The sequence below is a fragment of the Metopolophium dirhodum genome, chromosome 3 (genome assembly GCF_019925205.1).
Source record: "Metopolophium dirhodum isolate CAU chromosome 3, ASM1992520v1, whole genome shotgun sequence".
NCBI lineage: Eukaryota > Metazoa > Arthropoda > Insecta > Hemiptera > Aphididae > Metopolophium > Metopolophium dirhodum.
This window is the reverse complement of record NC_083562.1, coordinates 19,051,812-19,068,171: the sequence shown is the minus strand read 5'-3', so window position 1 is coordinate 19,068,171 and position 16,360 is coordinate 19,051,812. Positions and strand designations below refer to the sequence as shown.

The following is a 16,360-nucleotide window of genomic DNA, read 5'->3' as shown; positions in this document are numbered from 1 at the left end:
AATATAATTAACAAATAATAATTAATTATGCATTAATCCAACCGTCCAAACTCCAGAGAAATAATATATCATTCACGACTAATTATTTTAAGCATATTTGGATTATTTTGAGATTATATTGTAAGAACGAAGCCAAAACTATTTCCCTACTTCGAAAACATTTCAGTCTATTCTAAGCTTATAACACGTATCTCTGTGCGTATTTCATAATGCATATAAATTGTATTTATATATTATTTACCTTGTGTTTTAAAATATTAAATGTTATGACATTTTTGTTTTCGTACAACGATAAATAACATAAAAATTAAATTTTTAACATTAATACGGTTGTTGAACAAAAAATACTGGAGTACCTACATTAACATTATTTCATATTTGCATTCAATGTACTCACGTGGATTTTATACAATTAAACATTTAAACCTACGATCCTGATACTATGTTAGAATATAAATTAAACTTCAAATAGAAATAAAACAAATAAAATAATTTGAAAAAATTTGAAAAAATATAAATTATGCATTTCAAAAGTTCTAATTATAACAACAAAAAGAAACTAAGAGCATACAAAAATTGAATCAAATAATATTTTTACATTATTGTTGTGGGTATAATTTTTATCATATTTAGGTAAACCAATTTCCACTAAAATTCATTATTTGTTAGCAACGATTTATCAGTGCTTTCATTTTTAGAAACTCGATCTAGTAGTTGATAGTTGTTGCATATTAAGTTATAGAGGCTTTTTTTAGTTTGTAAACATACAATAAATTTCGATAAAATAAATACATTTTATTTGAAATTCAGAGAGTTTTTGGCAAATGTTCAATTTCATTAAGCCAATACATAAATTTATATTTTATTATTTTGTTTTATCCTTTGCTTATAGAATTAAACTAATTATAAAACTTTTTTGATATTATGATTTAAGCTTTACAATAGCTGGTATTACAACTCAATTCAATAGTTTGATATTTAATTGAAAAAAGGTTAATGTCAAGTTTTTTTTAATAATTTAAAATACTATGTTAAATTTTTATTGGAAATAAATATTTACGAGGTATTAATTGCATTACATTAAAGTAAAATCGAAATCACATTTTTGAAAAAAAAGTATATGAAATAACACAAGAAAGCTTTTTTCCCAAAACCGACTTGGTTCATTCATACAGTCAATTTGAACGTTTTTCTTGTACCGTAAAGGTATCCTTTTTTGGTTGTTTCAGTTGAACGAACATTTGACCAACCGATAATGGTCGATGTGGTATTAAATTCTTACTTGCTTTATCAACCGATCAGTAAAACTGTACTAAAAGCTTTAATTTACTAGTTTTAGACAACATAACATATTGTGCCTGATTTTTATGAAATATTTTTGAATTTATATTTATATTTATATGAAAAAAAATAATAATATAAAATTTAAAACAATTTGAATCTATACATGTTTAATGTTTATACCATTTGGATACTATTAATATTCAAATATGTTAACTATACCTACTTTTAAACTCGTAGGTTTTAGTTTTATAACTGTAAAGATATTTTACATATAATATGTAGAAAGAAAAGTTTAAAATTATAGAAAATTATATTGGTCCAGTAATATGATTATATTATAATAAACGTTAAAGATAAACGGAATGTCAAGAATTTTGAAATGCTTATATTGGGCACGTACAAGAAGTATGAAATATGAATCATAGCAATATTATAAGAAGACGAGATAAACCAATAAAAAAAATAAACCAATAAAAAACAATAACAAATTATAACAATATAACATATATGATAACATTTGGTGTTAAATCCTTGAGTGTATATAGTTTACACTTTACAAATGTGGAATTGTACCACTAGAAAATAATTGCCCTAAAAAAATAGTACATCAAAAAACGTAGTTTTTACATTTAACAGTGATACAAATACCTATATATCGTGTGAACAAATATTTAGTGAATTTTCCATCTAATAAAAAAAATTCTCTAGCCAAATAAATTCCAAGCCCTTTTGTTCTGAATTTTAATTTAAATAGAACATAATGAGAATCATTACAAAATACCAGTTAGTAGAATTTTCAGTTTAAAATGTGTTCTAATATTATATCAATTTGACTGTGTAGTGATCTACGGGTATCATTAATCTAGAGTCCGGGTTTGTATCATTTTAAAACTTTTAAATATTATGATCCTAATATATGCATTACAAAAATATTTAAATGTTCTATTGTTATTTAAAAAATATGAACAAATATCTTTTTTATGCTAAAATATTTTCTGACCCTAAAAATATGCTTCTATATTTAAAATAATTTCCCCTTTAAATGCTTCTGTGGCTCGTGATCGGCACACATTTATTACCCGGGTAGACATATATAAATACAATTATATATATATTACAACAAAACTGAAAATGTATGATTATTTATATTTGCGTAACATGTTGTTGATTAATATTGTGATAATAATATGTTCATCATTTGAATGTTCAGAGAGTGAAATCAATATTAACATGTTCATCTTACAAAAAAACATGATTTATATCTATATATTATATGTGTAAAAAAATTAACGATGATATTTTTAGATTTTAAATGGATTTAGTATCATCTGTTTTACAGTGATGTATGATTGTTTTTTTTTATTTGCTTGTGTCTTATACTCTTATTAGATATTCATATCGTAGTAATATTGTGAATGATTTCTTAAAATAAATTTAGATTAATATTAGTAGGGAATAGTGTACCACACTTCAAACCATCTACTCGTGATAATAATAATTTATAATTAATAATAAATAATGAATAATTCATACTTTTAAATACAATTTTTCAAGTAATCATAAGGTCATGTATAATGATAACGCTTAGTTACTTATTATGATTATAGGTGTAAATTGTTAGTTAAATTATTATATTAAATACTAAAAATTCAATTACGAATCTTTTACCTTTGTTTAACAAAACATATTTTAAGATTCCCTACTATTCGAAAGTATCATCAATGGATGGCTTCTTCATTCAAATTGTTCTTGTTATCTTTTTACATCTCTCATACTCTTATTGTGACTGCTGGTACAGGTTGTGTATAATTAATAATAAAAAAATTAAAAGTTTTCCTACTAAATTAATAATCCATTATTTCTAAGATATTCAAATTTAATTTTTCCATGACTTTTGTGTCGTACAGAAAGTTTATATTTGTTCTCCGAATCGAAAAACATAACACAGCTATATTGTGTGCTCGGAAAATATATGTGATTATTTAAAAACAAAAACCCGGACCCGAATCATTACTAAAAGCGTATTCGAGAAGACGTCACATACGCCACCACCAAAATTAACAATATGAATTTATATTTCAACAATACATAGTACTGAAATTCCTGAGTGCTTTTTAAAGTGAAGAATGATAATTGATAACTCCTTCAACAATTGTATGTGGAAATTGTAATAATGTGTCACATGGGAATGTATTTAATCTATATTAATTTGTAATCTTTCAAAAATAGTGATGTCATTAGCTATCATATTTTACTATCGAATGAATAATGGTTATTATAGTTAAACATAATACTAATTGTAAAGTTTGCATAAAAATAAGTATATGATAAAATATTTTTTGTATATTAAAATCTTCGTTTTAAAAGAAATATAATTTCACAAATATATAAAATACACTGGACAAAATATTCATCGAGATTCAGTAATTTTGTAGTCGAATTAAGTAACGAATAAAGGTTTATGCTTGGATTGAAATTAAACAAAAAAAAAATATATTTTATACAATTACGCCTTTTGTCATTGACAATTATTAATAATACTATAAAGAATAATAAATATTGTAACAAAAACTCGTGATATTATATTAATTGTGTTGGATGATATAATATTAAATTAAAAATGTTAATACGAAAAATATTAAATGTATAATATAACTTGTATAATTCTATAAGTCATTATTTTTCAAAAGGTTATTTTAGTGAGTATTATTTGGAGTCCTTGCGTATTTTAATTTCTATGTGTTATAACCATTTTTTCCTATTATTTAACGTATTTTATTGTTATCTGTGGCACTTTTAAACGTATTCAGTTAAAAGTTTGAAACAATACAAAAAAAAAAAAAAAAATACGATAATAAATCTACATTGTATTTGGGTACTTAACAGTTAACGGACATATTTTAACTTTGTATAGAATACCCGTATTTGAATCCGTAGATTGGTCGTCTTGTGATCAATTTAAATGGCAGAAGGGAAATAAACAATGTCTTTATTTACCCGTTGGATTTAAGGTAGCTGTATAATGGAGTTCATAGATTATATTAATATAAATGATTGGTAAGTGTTAAATCATTCAAACAATTTTCATCTTATTGTTTCACCTATTATTTCAAGCTTCTAGAGGATTAAAAATATATATTTACAAGTATATAGACTATCAATAAAGGTAAAAAAAGTAGAAAAAAATGATTTAAATTTAATTGTTGAATTTATTAAAAATGTTTATAATGAAAAGGTATTTTTTATACTATCGAATAAAATTGAAAGTAAAATAATATTACTATATTTTGTAATATTAAGATCAGTATAATAAAGACAATAGGAAATGAATTGGGCGTGGAAAAAAAAAATAATCAAAATCACTACTTTAGAGGAAAAAAGTTTTTCTGTAATGGCTGTCGAGGAGGGTTTTTAATTTTTATAGATAATTTAAAATAGTAAAAAATACAAAAATTAAATATTTTAAAATGAAAACTACGTAGAAAGATTTTTTACAAACTTTATCATCTAAATGTTCTTATTCACTAATTATCTTTTAGCCGTGGTGTGCCGTCCAATAGTGTACTGTGTAATGCGCTAAATTGATGATAGAACTAACTGAACAAATTAGATATTTTATCTTTTTACATTGAATTTAAACATTTCTAAGCTGTATCAATCATAAATAAAAACCCTTACTATTTTCACGTATTTAAGGAGCAGATATTATAATTAATTATAACAATATGAGAATAGTTTTTTTTCATTGATATATATGTAACACAAAATATATATAATAATTTATTGTAACATACGTTTTACTTTATTATATTTTGTGGAGAAACGGTCAAAGGATCAATGCGGGTTCGTCGATTGCTGCAAAAAATTTAGATCATTATATCGTAGTTATACCGTATTAGGCGTGCGTACCTATTTTATTATGACTCTTCGATAAGCTATGTACTGCGCTGTACACATGCGATTCACATAATAACCGTATTATATAATATGAACGAAATACTATCTATGCGGGCAGTTACCCGAAGACTTCCCGCTGATAACTAATAACTATATATTATATTATAAGCACCGAAGCAGCATACTGTGATCAAAAACAAACAGGTGCCATCTATTCTACATAATATACCCATTAGGTACGCAATAGTTTAAGTACTTTATAATAAAAAAAAACTTGTGTATATTATGTATGATGTGTACTTTGCAGGTGTTCTTGCTTAACCTAATTTGTTGTGTTCCTAAAGCTGGTATCTAACATGTGTTGTCTTCGTCTTACAAACATAGTATGGTATACCAAATTTGTGTGCAACAGTTCCAATGTTATACAAAAATCTTTAATAATAGAGAGAATGAACATATTATCAAACTTAAAGGCAACAATATAATATGTGCTTCCACATAGGGTTTGTACAGTATTATAATTTTTAAGCAAATGATGAGCATTTTTAAATTGTAGTATTTGACATACTCATAAAGTACATACTCGCTAAAAACTAAAATATCGTAAAAAACCCACAGAAAAGCACCACAGATAATATTCTTATTTTTAAGTTTGATTAAATGTCAACTCACTATATTATTATTGAATTATACTACTCCTAATAACTACTCCTATAACTGCTAACCACAAATGCTCTAAGTTCTACATTCGTAAAACGGAGACGACACGTGTGGCCATGTGGGTGCGGAGTACTTCCAATCTCGAGTGTTAATCGTATAGACGTATAGTTCTAAAAATAAAAATACTATTTAAATTTGAAAGTGACATAAAATATTACTGATTAGTTATGTTATGCATAATTCAATGAGAGAGCCACGGGGTAGTTTGACACAAATTTCAAGAAGAAAATAGATCAAACGGAACTTGGAAAAAACTTCAAGGTTCTCGTTTTTGCAAAATGTGTCCCCCGTGCGGTAATATTTCTTTTGCATAATGGATCCACCAATTAAATTTAACAACTAAAAAAATTACTTTGCTCAAAGTCTAGTGTTTGAGTGTTGAAACAATTTAGTATTATGTATTCACATTAATTATTATGTAGGTACGGCATTTTTTTAATGCTTTTTTCCCATATTGCATCATAATAACAATAATAATAATATTTATAAAAATACTAAAGCTTAAATAATTTTTAACTAATTTGTAAAACTGTACTTACATGTCGTATTTGTAAATATAATTAAGATGTAAGGGTGATAAAGTCTTCAGTTATTAATACATTTTATACATAGGTATGCTACATAAGAAATATTATTTACTCACATTTTATCAAAATTTACTCTAGAATATGTATTATGTACAGTTTAACGAAAAATGTTATATAAAATGAGAATTTAACAGCAAGTATGTGAAAACCTGCAGGCATAACTGTAACCCTCAGGCAATAATTAATTACTTACACGTAAGTTATTTGATGAATTTACGATTATTAGCTATCTAATTTTCTTTTTGTTTTGGACTGCATTTATAGCATACCTATTGCAGTCGAAAAATTTAGCTTAGTTTGTGGAAGAAATCGCGAAATTCCTATTACAGAAGCCGTTTTATACATATCTAGTATCTACCTAATTATCCCATTCACTGAAAATTATGATTTATGCAACAAACCGGCCGTAGTCACGTCCTGAAAAAAGTCGTCGTTGTCGCCATGGTCGTGTTCGGTCTTTGCATAACACCGTGTTATATTATAATTTATAATATATAAAAACTATGATGCAGTGTACACTTCGGAGTTCGGATAGAAGACTTACTACAATTTTAATCGAGTAATCGAATATTATCCTATTTTAATTATTCAACCAAATTTTTCAATTACTAACTGGTAAGATGCTCCGAATTAATTTATTGAGATTCTAACAATTTGATGACCGACCGTGGCAGCATCCAGACTCGTTAGTTCGAAACGGAAAACAAGAATTATAAAACAAAGATTTTAACATGATTGTGCCATATTGTATACAATCTACATAATTTATTATCTACGCCAAATACAGACGCGTGTACGACACAGGGACGGGTGGGTTTTATCACTCACCGATAGTGGCGGGTGAATTGAGATTCAAAAATTTGTATGGTTGTATTTTATGTCAAAATCAAATATAATACCTATCTAATAATATGAGAATACCGATTTTTATGACATAGCCACGATAAATAGTCGAGAACGCCCGGAGACATTCATTAGAATTATTCACTTCATCGTTTTGTTAATAAATTAACTTTGTTTATTTTTATCATACATTAACGTATGACTAAATTAATGCAATAATATTAAATAAAATATTGCATGACCATTAAAAAATTAACTTAGTGCACTGTTATCTTTATAAACAGAAAATTGTGTAATTTAACATATTACGTATCACTTATAAAGTTTTAAGTTATAACATTATCACTTATTACTACCTAGTATTAAGCGAGTATATTTTATAATGATTTAAAGAATTTGAAAAATTATACTAAAATATGTATGATATTATGATTAACCTAATATTTAATTTCGCATAACTTGTATGATACCTACAACGATTTATTCAATTATTTCACTTTTGTTTCGTTTTCAATGAAAAAGTTTTTATTTGTAACAAAAACTTATTTGAACCACTTGTTTCTTAACTGTTTGTTTACTTTACGCGTTTTATTCTTAGTAGAAGCCTATTTGTGAAAGTTTTAATCATAAACCTCTCTATCCAGTATTAATAGGATTTATTGTAAGTAAGAACTCTGTATTAATCACACGGCTAATAAGTAGGTAGGTACCACTGAATCAAAATAAATTATGAAAAATAGTAAAAAAAAAAGGCAAATAAGTTCACATTTAAACAAATAATTGAGAAAATATAAAAATAAAGATTCTACAGAATTTTGATTTTAAATGATAGTATTATACTGTAACGTATTATATATTTCATTATGCATGCATAAGTTAGGCCATACTAAAATTATTTTATATCAAATAGTAAGACACTAAAAATTAAATAATTTTAACCTATAAAATATTTCTGTAAAAATGTACATTGTAAAATATTTAAGTCACCATAACTAGCTTACAATATTAAATTGTGAACTGCACATATGTATAATATTAAGACAGTTAAAAATAATAAATATGAAAAAAAGTTATAATATTATTTTGAACATTTATTTTTAATCTTTACCGAAATAATATTTATTAACAAATATAAAATTACAGTCAATCAATTAGTATGTGTTTAGTTGGTAAATTATAAAACTATTTATACGAATAGCGTTCAATAAGATAATATAATTAACTGATGAACATTTTATAAAGTGTAATCTACATAAACAAAGTGATGTACCTGTTTTGCATATATTTTACGCCGTGTCACAAATTATGGGAAAAAAAATCATAATACTAGAAAGCAAAATATGATGCTAACTCGTTTTGTGTCAAAACGCTAGAGGTTAGGTTAGGTATAAGAGTATAACATTTAATAAAAGAAACTTATTAATTTTTCGGTTATCAATAATACAAATTGCACGATATCGTATGCAATAATATCTACTATAATTGATGTGTATTTGTAACGTTATGTTATGTAATTAATTTTGTAAATAAATATTTATTAATTACCCCCAATGGCCACTTTTGCTAAAAGTAAATTTAAATAAAAATAATAACAAAAGGTACCAACCCGAATATTATGTAACACTTTTTCATCTAAAATAAAATAGGTAATACCTTACTTATTATTAGTATTATGATAAGTTATTATGAATGTTACAGATTTACAGTTAGAATTTCACTATTATATTATATTTAAATGGTTTATAATAATTGTATAAATAAATAAATATTATACATTTTATAATAAATGTTTATAATAATTGTATAACATAAATCATTAACATTTGAATGTGTCCTATCGAATGTGAATATTTGTTTGAGTATCATTACGTCACTAACAAAAAAAATTTCATTTATTTTCTGAAATTTAAAATTGATATAAAATGTTTGTATAGTTTACTTTTGTAGATTCAATGAAACAAATATTAATATTTAATTCTATAGGTACCTCCTAGCATGCTCTAAATAAATATTAAATTACAAAATAAATATAGATACTTATATAGATATTTATGTTAAAGAGGTTTTAATATGAAAATTAAGTATGACGAAACAGTTCAAAGTTGGATAAATCAAAACTGTTGATGTTTTCTACATAAAACGTGGTTTATAAGCTTATTAGTTATTATTATATTAATTAATTTAAAATATGAATATAAAAAGACGTATTCTAAGTGATTATATTAAAAATTATGTTTTACATACAATTTACCTATTGTGTACCTATTTTATTTCCGTGAATATTAATAGACTTTTTCAAAGTATGATAATTTATTTTTATTATTATACATTTTTAATGATAGATAATATAATATATTATATATGTATTGAATATTGTTGAATTAATTATTCTTACTAATACAAAATGTGAATAGCATTCAGTAGTATATATTAATAATATTTCATCTTAATTATACGAAAAACGAAACGTTTAATTTATTGACAATACTTGAGAACACTAGAAACATTTAGAAAGAATTGAATATTTGATAGAATTTCAAGTATTTAAAACTTAGAATTATTACTTGTATTGATAAAAACATAAAATGAAAGAACCTAAAAATAAATATCATAGTTTTATAATATTTAATTATTTTATGTGACAGATTTGGTAAAACTCAAATAATTGTTAACCTTTTGGCCGGTCAACATAAAGTTTTCTGACAAAAGGTCGAACAATCATGCATTTTAAACATTCAGTTTATAAATGTTTTCTCGGAGTTACTGCTAGTTTCGGAAATAAGACTAAAAAAGAATCCGGATCTAATTTTTACTTTTTATCCTGTTTGTTTATAAAGTATAAACAAACTAAAAGTGTATTTGTTTTGAACAAAAACAAAACAATATATTATAATAATTAAAAACAAATACATTACAAGAACATTTTGATGAAAACCATAATATAAAAAAATGAATGTATTTTTTACTTACATAATATACTATAATGTATAAAAAATATACTTTTTATGAAGAATAAATATATTATATTTAACCGATTTCCAATGTATTATGAATTATTCAATCAAATTAACTAAATGACAAATAAATGGTACTAACTTTAATACTCGTGTCTATAAATAATTCATATCTATTATAATAAAGCACATGTATATAATAAAGAGGAAAAAAAAATATCAGTTGATGGATATCAACAATTATTTTTCAACTGTAAAAACTATTGCTTAGTGGGTAGGTACTATGTAAAGTCAATCCAATATATCTTTTAAGTTTTAATATATATCCCTTAATAAATTGTGAAGTTGAAAGAAATTCACAAATTGGTTATGACTTAAGATAGAGTTTTGGGGTTTTTTAAAAATTGATATGCTTAATTTTAGCCAAAATTGACTTTACATTTTATCTCATTGTCCAATTTTTTTTTTGAGTTTTTATAATTTCAAGAGCCTAATATTCAATACGTGACATGAATATTTTGTTAGAAAACATAATATATTGTCTTATCCTATAAACTGTAGAATGGTGACAAGTTTAATACTACCCATACTAATATACAGCTATACTAATTTTTTAACTGTGTTAACTGGTAATATTGATAAATTAAAATAATGTCTAAAAATCAAAAATTTAATATGAATTAAAAATCTTCATAATGTTATTATATTGTATGTTTGTTTAATACAATATATTGAAAATATAAATGGATTTTTTTTCACACTTTAAAAGTTATTATTATTATGGATGAGACATGACTATTATAAATATTGTACATAGTTCATAGGTATTCATAATATAATCAAATTGCATTTATTATACAACTCTTAATTTATTTGATATAATATGTAGGTAGGTACATAAATAATAAAATACTATAATTAATTTTACATTATTAAAATGTGTTCAGAATAATTTTAATACCATTTCCATTCGTTTTTGATATAGGTACCTAACTTAAGATGCCTACCTATAATTAATTGATTTTTTTCTTGTGTTCATTCTAACGAGATAAGATCATCATGTTTGACATATTGAATAAATATCCATTATTTTTTTGTATACATACAGTTAGTATTGAAATAGTTAAGTAAAATGTATTGTTTATAAATTATAAAGCTTTGAAAATAATTAGTTATTGTCGAGCTGTTAATAGTCAGATTCCAAAGGTTTTAATCTAATATTTTTATATAATCTTGAAATTTCTAAAAATGTTGTAGCTTATAAAATTGAAACTCTAATAATGCAAAATAAATAATAATTAATACCATCATTATTCAAACTTTTATAGATTCATATTCATTTTTTTTCCATGAGTATTTATGCATAATGTGCACCTAGTTATATTATTTTTTTTACTTTTAAATTGTTTTCTTCTATTGTCCAACTAACTATAAAGTTAATAAGAGTAGTCATAATTCATAAATTATAATATATTATTCATGATAAGAACTAATAATAATAAAAATATAATTCTGAATTCACAATGGTGTGGTGTGTCATTATAATTACAACCACCGATCACGAACTTAAAGTCCTTATCATTAAATCATGAGAATAAGAAATCACAACAATTTATATTTCCCATCAAAATATAAGATTAAAGTTAAAAAACTGTATTCTTTAGTTGTTAACATTTTAAATCATATCACTTACATATTACAGATAGGTATATACTTAAACTATATCGAGTACATTGTGGCCTGGTAATTATTTTAAAATGGCTTGCAAACATATTGACACTAGCAATTAAAAACTGAAACAACGCATCAGTAAAAAGGTGTTAAAGTTTTTAGTTGAAATATAACTTATTGCAAATTTTGAAACAAATTATATGTGTAAAATTTAAATGATGTGTGTAGTGTTCGTGAATCGTTTTAATAGATAGTTTTTTTTAAGAGCTTATAAAATCAAAATTTCATGGTAAATTAAGCAACGTTGTTAATGTTTTTTTCATTATTCGTAAGACTACTTAAGATTTACAAAAATAACTTATCTAAAGTGCCACCGGTGATCACTTTGGAACTCAACAGTGGAGCCATATAAAACTTTTAAAACACTTAACCACTTTAGCTGACCCAAAAAAAATTGTTCGGGTAAAAAGTGCATTATTGTAAAACTAACATATTCTGAGATAAGCAAAAAATAATATTATAATGAAAAATAAGCATAACAGTATAACTAACTCGTTTAGTTTAAAATGACTAGTTTAAACTGAGTTTAAAAATATGGTGATACTAAAATAACCATTGGTTAAAGATGACAAATGTTTTTCGTCCAATCATGTGTTTAAGAAATAGATACAATAATACAGATGTATTAAAGGTGAAATGAAATATAATAGGTACCTTAATTGTTTTTGTTTGAATAGAGGTACTTTTTGTAACTTAATACTGTTTTCGAGATCAATTATAAAAAAAACGTATTTTTCTAAACATTAATATTATTTTGAAATATTAAATTTCCGTTAGCAAACTATTACATTATAAAAAAACTGTGGCAACTTGTTTATAGGTTATAATTTAAATAATACTAGACTTCTTCACACCAACTCAGTTAAATATCTCGGTACCTATTCGTTTTGACGCTAAACATTTATTCATCCTTCGAATTATTTAAATTAAAAATAACCACCCTCTATGAATAATAAGTATTTCTTTAATGTCCAACTCACCTTTAAATTCCTATTTACTTCCTATTTTAGGTATAGTTTGGAATATGCTACGGTTATCTGGAACTCTAATACCTATTAATTGTATCTGTTCAAAACAAATTTCTTCGTTTTATTAGTTTTAAGTTTAACATTCAAAGACCTCCTCATTCTATGTAATAACAATATAACAGCATTTTAAACTATCAATTATATCAAGTAGATCAAAGAAATAATTAATAAGTAACCTTTTTTGATAAAACTAATTAATAATTAATAAAATAGATGGTCCTCGCCCATTAAGGAGTTATTAGCTTTATAGTTGATAATTTTCAGGTTTTTTAGGAATTCTTGTTTATTTTATACTTCTCATCAATTAAAAAACTATATTATTTAGAGACGTTTCAATTAATAATTATTTTGGTTTCTTTATTCAATACTTTGTATTATTTATTACTATTATTCTGCTTTTTTTCTGTTAATTTTTTTATTAATTTTTAGTTTTTTAAATTATTATGTAATTTCTTATTCATATACCTACATTGTAAATTTTTATTATGTAATTGGAATTACATCTGTAACCAAACATATAAATCTGTTAATACAATTTCAAATCTTTATTAATCTCAGTTAGTCCCCAGATATTGTGTCCTTCAAATTCTTGATATTTCCAATCCCTCCCCCCCCACCATTTACTGTAAATAATTTAAGTGGATACTTTTTTCGAAAATGATTGATGAAAGATGAACTTGGTTCAAAATTCGAATGATTAGTAGTACGAAAATCCCAGGTATAATATTTAAAAATTCCAAAAATTAGCAGTTGACCATGCTCGGTGAATCATTCTTTATGTAATATAAACTATAAATGTCTTCAAATTATATGCAAATTAATGATTGTGTTATCAATATGTTATGTTGCAGCAGTAAACACTTATTCAGTCATTTATTTTCAGTGGATAATAGATTGGCAGTGAACACGCATTTGTAAGTATTTTAATTTTTTAGTACAGTAAAAAAAACTTATATTTTTTTAAAAAAATATGTAAATAGGTACATAATACATTTCACCAAAGATTATTTTCCTTGGTATAATTGTTGCATCATGATCTGGGCAAAATTGATAGTTCTATATTATGAAATATATTTAAAATCTATAAATTTGTCAATTGACTGATTAAAGAGTATTTCCAAGATTTATGCAAAATCATCATAAGCAGATCTATTTCCGATCATTATAATAGGTATATATGCTACCTTTATTATAATACCTATGACACTGTTTGAACACTTGTGTCTAAATAAATGATCAGAAAAAATAGAATTTCATATCTATTTTGAAGAATAAATTAATTGAGAACTCAATATAATCTTTGGTTTGCCCATGATTCAAAATAATTACACAACTTAATGGAAATAAATTAAACGTGATAAAACTAGAATCAATCGAGAGGTAAAACGTTAGTGTGAGAGCTGATAGCGATGAGTAAACGTTTTAGGCGTACCAATTGACCGGTGAAGATAAATGAGAACAATAATACACTATCGACGAAAGGTATGGGAAAACTCGAATAAAATACATGAAGTTCCTGAAAAAGCTGAACAAATATTGTCTTACAGATAATACCGTTTTATTCAATTATTTGAACGAGTTTAATGAAATGTAACTAGGTTATTATTTTTGTTGTAAAGAATGATTAGGTAGAGCTATTTTTCAAACTGTATAACGAGTATGTCTTCACAAAAAAATAACCAATAAGAAGGAAATTTATATTTTTCCATCAGTTGAAATATTCAAAATTGAAAAAGTATTTTATACACTACTTCCACTTTTAAATTTACGTATACATGTTCCTTCGTCCTACATAAATATTTGATCTATTCTGCTGACTTCCTTACTAAATAAAATACTGTAACCAGTAGGTAATAATAATTAGGTGCCTCGAAAAAAACGCATCATATTATATTATAATGATATTATATTATACTGTTTCCATGAAAGGGCAATGGAGATAAACAATATGTATGAGTATGACAACAATTAAACTACATGACTGCAATGAATTCAGAATTCTATGGTATTCTAGTATTTATATGAAGGTGCGTTTCGCCGGGTGGTTTTTGTATTATTATCGTTCGTTTGTGGAATTTTGATGTTTTTCTAGACTCTACAGTCAAATGTTGCGGAAAGGCACTTATTTATATTATGTTCGTACTTGTTAAAATTATGAGAGCTCCTGTAGTAATATTAAATAAAAACTTGTGTTTATTTTCCTCGCATTTCGGCCACAAATTTTCCAATTAATTTATTGAGATTCTAACAATTTGATGACCGACCGTGGCAGCATCCAGACTCGTTAGTTCGAAACGGAAAACAAGAATTATAAAACAAAGATTTTAACATGATTGTGCCATATTGTATACAATCTACATAATTTATTATCTACGCCAAATACAGACGTGTGTACGACACAGGGACGGGTGGGTTTTATCACTCACCGATAGTGGCGGGTGAATTGAGATTCAAAAATTTGTATGGTTGTATTTTATGTCAAAATCAAATATAATACCTATCTAATAATATGAGAATACCAATTTTTATGACATAGCCACGATAAATAGTCGAGAACGCCCGGAGACATTCATTAGAATTATTCACTTCATCGTTTTGTTAATAAATTAACTTTGTTTATTTTTATCATACATTAACGTATGACTAAATTAATGCAATAATATTAAATAAAATATTGCATGACCATTAAAAAATTAACTTAGTGCACTGTTATCTTAATAAACAGAAAATTGTGTAATTTAACATATTACGTATCACTTATAAAGTTTTAAGTTATAACATTATCACTTATTACTACCTAGTATTAAGCGAGTATATTTTATAATGATTTAAAGAATTTGAAAAATTATACTAAAATATGTATGATATTATGATTAACCTAATATTTAATTTCACATAACTTGTATGATACCTACAACGATTTATTCAATTATTTCACTTTTGTTTCGTTTTCAATGAAAAAGTTTTTATTAGTAACAAAAACTTATTTGAACCACTTGTTTCTCAACTGTTTGTTTACTTTACGCGTTTTATTCTTAGTAGAAGCCTATTTGTGAAAGTTTTAATCATAAACCTCTCTATCCAGTATTAATAGGATTTATTGTAAGTAAGAACTCTGTATTAATCACACGGCTAATAAGTAGGTAGGTACCACTGAATCAAAATAAATTATGAAAAATAGTAAAAAAAAAGGCAAATAAGTTCACATTTAAACAAATAATTGAGAAAATATAAAAATAAAGATTCTACAGAATTTTGATTTTAAATGATAGTATTATACTGTAACATATTATATATTTCATTATGCATGCATAAG

At 24.6% G+C, this 16,360-nt stretch overlaps 1 protein-coding gene across 3 annotated transcripts in view; it reads left to right on the top strand.

Annotated features, from left to right (window-relative positions):
• LOC132941428 (G-protein coupled receptor dmsr-1-like) overlaps positions 1 to 16,360 on the top strand; it is a 164,696-nt gene that overhangs the window by 83,971 nt on the left and 64,365 nt on the right. For 2 of the 3 annotated variants that reach the window (XM_061009474.1, XM_061009472.1), the window contains exon 2: positions 13,896 to 13,958. The gene's annotated coding sequence lies outside the window, so the exon portion shown is untranslated. The remainder of the gene's footprint in view (positions 1 to 13,895; positions 13,959 to 16,360) is intronic. The other variant, XM_061009473.1, reaches the window with a different exon arrangement.